The following is a 9,041-nucleotide window of genomic DNA, read 5'->3' on the forward strand; positions in this document are numbered from 1 at the left end:
TATTTTACATCCATAGCTTGGGAGCCCACCAAGAGCATTCCCCAATCCCATTGGCTGACTTTCTTTCTCCTCTGGACAGTCAAGTTTGGTGGACAGTCAAGTTTACCCACACTGCATCATGAACAAAGGGCTAGAACAGCCACATTTTGGGAGGGTGCTAGAAAATGTATGATATGGGTGGTTGGACCCAGGCCTGCATAATGCAGTGTAAATGCTGGAGTCCCACGTTGGAACTAAGGGTTCAACGATTACTAACCTGGGGTTACAAATAAGTATAGATGCTCAAGCCCTAGATTAACAAACCCAGGGCCTGCTGACTTGAGTTCTACTAACCCTGCGGTCACATTGCAGTGTAGACATACCTTGAGAGTCATTAATTCATTCTTGAACTTCATGGCTGGATGATTATCGTGGGACAAATACAAACAACAGAGCACTGAAGATCACTGTTAGTGTCTCAAGGACCAGGAGTGCAGATATGACTTCCAAATCTTGGTCTCTAACCTAACAATTTGGTTAGCCGAAATATTTAATTTAGGTTCATTTAACTTCATACAATATTTTTCTTTGTTCATACTTACCGATTTTGTAACACCCAAAACTTAGAATAATAACATATTCTACATCCATTTTGCTTAACTAAGATAATTAGCACTGGATAATTAATTATAATAAACAAGCTCATACAAATTGGCTTGATGAAGTACAAACTCTATTGTTACAGCAATGAAAAACTGGTTTGCAAACAAAGTACTTAAAAACAACAGTATCTGAAAGAGAGGGAGTACACAGGAATGTATCAAATGGGGAAAGAGTGTCAAGTGGGGTGCCAAAGGCATTTGTGTTACATAAAACCAGAGCTAACGACTTGTATAATTATCTGGAAGAAGAGGTAAAAAGCAAGTTATTATATCTGTTCTTCTTTTGTATGGCTTGGATAGGTAGCAACTATTACAAATTTATATCTAGATTTGATAGCTAACACGTTGCCCCAGCAATGAGTTGGTGAATGTCCTTCAGGCCCCTCGCAAAAGAACAAAGGGGGCACTCAGATATGATGTGCTCCATCATTTGTAACTGGTGACCACCGTCGCCTACAGGTGTTTACCTCATTTTCCATTTAAAGAGGGTTTGTCCACATCTCCCATGAGATGTCCTGATGCAACCTGCACCAGTCTTTCTGACAAATAAAAACCTGGTGGTTCCTCCACAGCATAGTAGGAGAGCTTCAAACACCAGGGAAGAAAAATAATGCAAATGAATTAAGAAAAACTTGGACAGGAAATAAAATGAGACCCAACTTGGAAAGATGCAAATTAACATAGCTGGAGAAAGGTAATCCAAAATACACATGTTCACAAGCGGAGGGAGATACATAGAAAAACAGTAAAGCTGAACGAGACCCTATATAGGCAAACATCTGTTGTCTGAAGCCAAGTTTGGACACAAGATACTAAGTGATAGCTGTAATACAAAGATTTGCCAGGTCAAATCCCAGGTGTACATTACATAAAAATGTGATCAGGAGTTGGTAAGTATCCTGTATTCTGAATGATTTTAGACCAAGCTGCAGTTTTGCAACTGTCATTAGGAATAGCTCTAAGTTTAGTAAAAGCATCTCTGTGCATTAACACATACAGGGCTCCATCCAATTCCCTCCCCCAGTTATAGGTCAGGCATTTCCAATCTCCACATATACACAACAACCCTCTCTCTGTGAATGCAACTCACTTCTTTTCCATGCCCCAAAGACTGCAGCTAGCCAGCACTTATACTTTTAAGAGGCTTAATGACTTCAAGGCAGCCAAACAGTGGAGATGAAGGGCAGTTTACATAGAACCATGGAAACGTTAGTTTCTTGTCCTATCTCTAAGTGCAGTGTTTCTCAATCTTTTAAGTAGCAAGTACCCCCTAACTTCTGAAAATTTTAATAAGTACCCCAACATTCAATTTTCCTCTGAGAAATACAATCTTTTCGCCCTTTACCGCTAGATGACTGTATTTCTCGTAAAGCAGGAGAGTTCTGCAATGCTGTGTGGCTGTAGCAGATGACAAAACCCCCTGCTGTTTCTCCCTTCCTTCCTCCTCCCCTTCCTCCATATAGGAGCAATGGTCAATCACTATGGCCTGACAGCAGGGTCAGGTGGTGTTCTCCTCAAACAGCCAGGAACTTGTGAGGTATGAGCAGGCACTAGCAGCCCACCAGAGTGGATAGCAGCACTCCCCATGGCCGTCCCTAGGGGGTTGCAGGCTTGGGGCAAATCACACTGTATGGGCCCCTCTTAACATTTTTATACTGGTAAAATCTGGGGCTGTCATAATTGTCAATTTCACTGCTCAACTAGAGCAGTGAAATTGACAAGTAAGCTTGCTGGCAGGGCCCAGCTTCAGGACTAGGCAAGCTGCTGGGCTCTCCGCCTGGCTTTCTGGGCACCGGGCTTTGAACCAGGGAGGGAAACTGCCACCTCGGCAAGTTGCAGGTGGCTACCAGCCCGGAAGGTGGGCAACTGCCACCTGCTCCGAGCTGGGGCAGAGGAGGCTTCTGCGCAGGCTGGGACCTGGGGATATGGGCAGGCGGCAGGCAGCTGCTGCCAATCTTCAAGCCAGGGCACAGGAGGCTGTCTTTCGGCTGAGAGCTTGGGGCGCAGGTGGCAGCCACCTAACTGCGAGCCCAGCTTGCAGGGTACAGGAAGTTGCCGCCGGGCTCCCACCAAGGAGCTGGGACCGGGCAGGATGTGGGCAGATGCCCCCTGGCTTCCCCAGAAGTCGGCAGCTGCTGCCCACCTCCCTTCACTTGGTTTTTCACCGCGTACCCCCTGCCTGTGTCTCACGTACCCCCAGGGGTACGCGTACCACAGGTTAATAAACTATGCTCCAGTGGACATGGAGAACAACAGATCTCCATTCTCTTTATAACAGCCCTTAACGTATTTGTAAACTTATCAGGTCCCCCCTCAGTCTTCTTTTCTCAAGAAGAAACATGCCCAATTTTTTAAAAAACCTTTCTTCATAGGTCAGGTTTTCTAAATCTTTATCATTTTTGTTGTTCTCCTCTGGACTCTCTCTCTCTAATTAGTCCACATTTTTTTTTTTTTTTTTTTTTTTTAAAAGAAGTCTGGCACCCAGATCTGGACACAGTACTGCAACTAAAGGCCTCACCAGTACCAAGTACAGCAGTAGAATTACAACCCACATCTTACATAAAACACTCCTGTTAACATACCCCAGAATGATATTAGCCTTTTCTACAGCTGCATCACATTGCTGACTCATTCAATTTGTGATCCACTATAACAGGGGTGGCCAACCAGTCAGAGATGAAGAGCCGCAAAGAGCCACATTTACCTTTTCAGTTTCCCCTTGTCTCTTACCCTCCACACAAAAGCTTGGCAATTTCAAAGAGCCCCAAAGAACAAACAGCAAAGAGTCCAGAGCCGCGGGTTGGCCACCCCTGCACTATAAACTTCAGATCCTTTTCTGCAGTACAACTGCCTAACCAGGTATTCCCATTTTATATTTGTACATTTGATTTTTCCTTCCTAAGCATAGTACTTTGCACTTGTCTTAAGATAAGAGACAACGAGTAAGGCCTTTTTAAAAAACTTTGCTAGAAAAAGGTTCAGTGAAGATTTAAATATAAAAACCACACACTTCCAGCCATGGGCAGCATAGAATCTAATTAAATAGTTTAAAGTGACCGAGTGCATCCTCCATTTTGGAATATTACCATGGTTCAGGAGGGCTCATTAGGAATGTGTCTGGAGGCCAAGTACTGCAGCCATTTCAGAAGTGAATACCCCAACATTCAGCTATCAAGTCATATTCTACGATGGCTCTGTGCACATTTTAAAGACAGAACAACTTTACAGACAACAGTACATTCTCTAATTAAAGTTCCACTTTGGTCCCTGCTTTGCAAACTGATCCATGCTGGGACGACCATTGCATTCACACAAAGCCCCATTGACTTCATTGGGATTCCATGCAAGCATAAGGGTCCATCCATGAAAATCAGGACTAGCTGACCAAGTAACTGAATTTTTGGTTCGGCCACTGAACTAAAAAAAATCTGAACCAAAAAATACTGTTTTGGTTCAAACTAAATGTGCTGTTCAATCCAAAATGATTTTTTGTTTACGTTGGTTTCTTTACATTTTAGGGTGTCTACCCTTTTTATTTATTTTAAACAAATCTAGCTAAATTTCAAAATGACAAGTCAGACCACTTGAAAAAGTGTCAGAATAAGACATTCACATTTTTTATTTTTTTAGTAAGCCAAAACTATTAGCCAAATTCTTTCCAAATTCACAAATAATGTTATCTGAATAAAAAATGCACTGGGGAGGCAAATAAAGCATTTGCCAAAAACATTTAACTGATGAGGATTTTATACAGTTATGTAAAAATGTATTACCAAAATTAATCTGAATCAGCAAAGACCCTTAACCGTTTTCAGACACTAGTTTTGATGTGTGTGTGTATTATATATTAATTTTATTTAACATATTTACTGTTTCTAGTCCTGGTTGAATGCAGAGCAGGAAGTGGGGTGGGAGCTGGTACCATCAGCATCTCCCTTAGCCTATTCTTCTTTAGCGAAGGCTCTAGTGAAAGATCAAACCAGGGTTGATTGCTGAACTGAACCTAATCTTCTGGGTCTTTTCAACAAGTATATTTGTAGCTAATTAGCTACTAGCATTCCATGATCCTGTTCAAATTTGTGTTCAACATCCCCATATCCAACCATCACAACCTCCCCGTTATTCTTTGACTCAGAGGACCTGGGTTTCATTCCCAGCTCTGCCACTGGTCTGCTGGCTGACCTTCGATAAGTCACTTCACTGCTTTGTGCCTCAGTTTCCACACCTGCAAGATGGGGATAATAAACTGATCTCCTTTGTAAATCATTTTGAGATCTATTGATGAAAACTGATACGTAAGAGCTAGATATCATTACTCCAATACTAGGAGAACATTAGCCACTTCCATCTCTAAACCGGACCCTTCAGCCTGTCCCCAAGCTGAATCCTTATTTAGATGCCTAAATACCTTTAAAAAGCTGACTCTTGGAACCTACGAATGAACAATTTGTTTATGTAGTACAGAGTTTCAGGGTAACAGTTAGGACACTGCCTGCTTAGCTGCCTACCACATACACACATCCTCAACACAGAGCGTTATCAGGCCTACCTTCCCTCCCTCCCTCACAAACGTATGTACGTACGTCTTGGAAACAGCATATTCAGCATGATCAATGTATTAATTTTGTTTGCTATGAGTCCACAAACTAATTACTTCTTTAATATACTTACCTGTAACACAGAAGGCACAATTTTAAAGATTAAACTTTAATTTTTTTACATTACCTTGCACAGATTAAAAAAGACACATGAGAATACACATGTATCCGGATTCAGAAATACAGATTCTGTCTCAGACACACACACACACACAACATAAATATGCATGTACATATATATATAGCTAAGGACCAAACCTTGCAAATATGTATATACATAATTAACTCCATATAAGCAGATGACCTTGGATAAGTCACTGACTCCAATGGGAGTGTACTCCTATGCACAGGCGGGCGCATGGGGTGTGCTGGGTGTGCCCAGGCACACCCTAGTGCAGGGGTATCATACATACCTTTTTTATCCGGCCCACGAACCTTTTTGACGTTGCCCGCGGCACCATCTCACTGTGTTTAAAGAGTGGAGGGTACGCAATCTTTTGGTGGTGGGAGCTGTGAGATTTTGCAGCAGATGGGAACACGCTGCGATCTGCCACCGAAATACCCTCTCTCTGGCATCATTTCTCGGCAGAGACTATGACGCGGTGAGAATTCCGCCAGTGAGTGATTCAAATTGAGTTTGACACCCCTGATAAAGATTCCCTGTGTGCACACCCTAAGGAAATGTGCTGCGCACGCTTATGCTCTTATGTACAGAACTACTCACATGCCTAGATCTCTGCAGGGCTGGGGTTTGTACTGGAGCTGCTGACAGTGTCTGGGATTAACTATTTTTAAGAAGAGATTTTAAGACATTGTACAAGATTTAAAACAGATAATTAAAAAAAAAAAAAAAAAAAAAAAAGAAAACATGCAAGTTCTACAAATAAAAAAGCCAGTATTTTTTAAACTTGTAAAAGAATTTACCTTTTGAATTGAGACATAGTATGCCAAATGGTAGTCTACAGTGAAGTTTCACGATCTGTTCAGAAACCACCCTGAAAAACAAGATTTAAAATTAAGTCACTGACACGGCCTTAAAATATTATCCACAAAGTGTTGGGTGTTTTTAGGTTATGAAAACAACTTATTTACCCTGTGAACTTTTCCCCTAGTTTGTACAATGAAAATAAGCTCATCAGTTTCACTTTTACTTCTGGTTGGTTTCACTTTCTGGTTGCAGGGAAGCAACATAATATTTGTTTGCATTCAACACCCTACACCTACATTTAAAAAAAACCAAACACACAATTTAAAGAATCATGAAAATATTTCCATTCACATTAAGGGTTTGTTTGTTGTTTTCTTTGCAGAAGTTGGAGTGTAAGTCTAGCTGGAAGTGTCCCTTTAAATCGTAACTACACCGGCAGGGGCGACTCTCAGTACTGTTTCCAACTGGAAAGCAAACGATCAGGCGTAATTATCAATTCTTTTAGCTCGGGAAGTCAAGTTAGGGGGGCACGTTGTCTAGCTTTGCCGAATAAAGCAGCATCCCCAGAAACAAGTACGGACTGCAGCCAGCCACTTCCCGGTTGCTTGACTGCGCCGAGCCCTCACCTGTACCGGGAACGCCTCATCTCTTGCCCCGCCCCAACACCACACACCCCCTTTCGCAGCCCCACAACAACCGATTTCACAGCCCCGGAGCGACACAGGCAGCCGCCGCCGCCCCTGGTGCAAACCACATTTCGGCCGAATAAGCCCAACGGGTCGCGCCAGGGGGAAAGTTAACAGCGAGGCGTTTTCAGACCGACTAGCCCCATCCAAGCCCCGGCCGCCGGAGCCAAACCCTCCCCAGACAGGCGGGGCGAGACGGGCCGGGGCGGCGGTAGGAACTCAGCGAGTGGGGCAGATGAAGTCCCGGTCCCCACAGCCGCCGGGCGGGCGGGCAGCCGGGCTGAGGGGAACCTGCCCGCCCCGCGCTGGGAGGAGAGCGCAGCGGAGCTACTCACCGCCGGGGCTGAGGCAGCCGCTGCTGCCGCTAACGGTGCCCGTCGTCCGCGGTCCGGCAGCTGCCGCGGGCAGGGAACTCCCGTCCCAGTGGCGCAGCTGGAGCAGGGGCGGGGCGGCGCCAGCAGCGGCTTTCCCCACCCGGCCGTCAGTCTCAGCCCCCGCCCGCACAGCGACCTGCGCCGCCCGCCCCGCAGCCGGCGTCCCGGCCTGTTTGCGCCGCCGCCGCCGCCTGCCCCCCCCAGCCGCGCATCACAGCCTCTCGCAGCCGCCCCCGGGGCGCGCGGCCGCCATCTTCACTATGGGGAGGAGGGGGCTACAGTCACTGAGAAGGGGAGTCGGGGAGCGGATCGGGCCCTCACTGCGCTTGCGCTGCGGGGGGGGTGTTTATGAGCGGCGAAGCACAAGACGGGAAAAGGGGCGGGGCTGGCTGAGGCTGGGTCTAGAAAGCCCCGCCCCCTTCTCCTTGTCCCTTGTCCCTTGTCCCAGCCTCAGGAGGTGCTGGGTTCTTGGGGTGCCTGAGGCAGGGCTGCAGCTACTTCCTCAGCTCCTCTGCGGAAGAGGAGCACAAACAGCTTGGCATATGTCTGTCTTTCACTAGCATCTGTAGTATTAGAGGTGGAAAGCCGTGCTCAGCCTTCTCCCTGAAATATGGAAAGAGCCAAGGCTCATTTTACTTTGAGCACATTAATGGCCCTGTCCGATGCTTAAAAGCAAACAGCAGGTACATATTTATTACAGATACTACTATTATAGCAGTGCTTCCCTTCCTTTTGCCCAGCCACAGGAACTAACTTCAGGGAAAGGCGTAAAAGTTATGCATCTCCAGTTATTCAGTTGTGTACGTGAGGAAAGGTGACACATTTCTTTCTTAAACACCCACCCTGTTTTAAGTGGTGGCCTGAATCATGAACTAGGATTATCCCTTGCTTAATGTTTATCATTTCAAACATTATTCCGGGTCAAATTTACCCAGCCACAGTATGCAACTTACTGACTTCCTGCAGCTGTGACTTGCACAACATCGCTATCTTAATAATACCTATCTAATTAATTTCAAAAGTGCCCCCTTACTTTGCATTACCCCATAGTTGGGTTGGATGAATGGACTATAAAATGGATGGAGAGCTGGCTAGATCATCAGGCTCAATGGGTAGTTATCAATGGCTCGAAGTGTAGCTGGCAGCCAGTCACAAGTAGTGTGTCCCAGAGGTTGGTCCTGGGGCCGGTTTTGTTCAACATCTTCATTAATGATCTGGAGGATGGGGTAGATTGCATCCCCAACAAATTTGCAGATGACACTAAGCTAGGGGGAGTGGGAGATATCCTACAAGGTAGGGATAGGTTACAAAGTGACCTACACAAATTGGAGGATTGGTCCAAAAGAAATCTGATGAGGTTCAACAAGTACAAATGCAGAGTCCTGCACTTTGTGCATGGGATTCTTCCATCCTATGCACAGCTACAGACTGGGGACCAATGGGCTAGGCAGCAGTTCTGCAGAAAAGGACCGGGAGGTTACAGCGGATAAGAAGCTGGATATGAGTCAGCAGTGTACCCTGGTTGCCAAGGAGGCTAATAGCATATGGGGCTGCATTAGCAGGAGCATTGCCAGCAGATCGAAGGAAGTGATTATTCACCTCTATTCGGCATTGGTGAGGCATATGGAGTATTGTGTCCAGTTTTGGGCCCCCCCTACAAAAAGGATGTGGACAAGTTGGAGAGAGTCCAGCGGAGGGCAACAAAAATGATTAGAGGGCTGGAGCACAAGACTTATGAGGAGAGACTGGGGGAATGTGACTTGTTTAGTCTACAAAGAGAAGAATGAGGGGGGATTTGATAGCAGCCTTTAACT

At 45.5% G+C, this 9,041-nt stretch overlaps 1 protein-coding gene across 4 annotated transcripts in view; it reads right to left on the reverse strand.

Moving 5' to 3' along the window:
• The window catches only part of FNDC3A (fibronectin type III domain containing 3A), a 194,057-nt gene extending 186,734 nt beyond the window's left edge, over positions 1 to 7,323 (reverse strand). For 3 of the 4 annotated variants that reach the window (XM_067563102.1, XM_067563103.1, XM_067563099.1), the window contains exons 1-2: positions 7,189 to 7,323; positions 6,164 to 6,234 (exon numbers count right to left, since the gene is read on the reverse strand). The gene's annotated coding sequence lies outside the window, so the exon portion shown is untranslated. Of the gene's footprint in view, positions 1 to 6,163; positions 6,235 to 6,331; positions 6,460 to 7,188 lie in introns of all 4 variants that reach the window. The other variant, XM_067563100.1, reaches the window with a different exon arrangement.
• Positions 7,324 to 9,041: the final 1,718 nt, after the last annotated feature.

Source organism: Emydura macquarii, unplaced genomic scaffold (genome assembly GCF_026122565.2).
Source record: "Emydura macquarii macquarii isolate MOO-44397 ecotype Brisbane River unplaced genomic scaffold, CSIRO-AGI_Emac_v2 contig_2473, whole genome shotgun sequence".
NCBI classification, from domain to species: domain Eukaryota; kingdom Metazoa; phylum Chordata; order Testudines; family Chelidae; genus Emydura; species Emydura macquarii.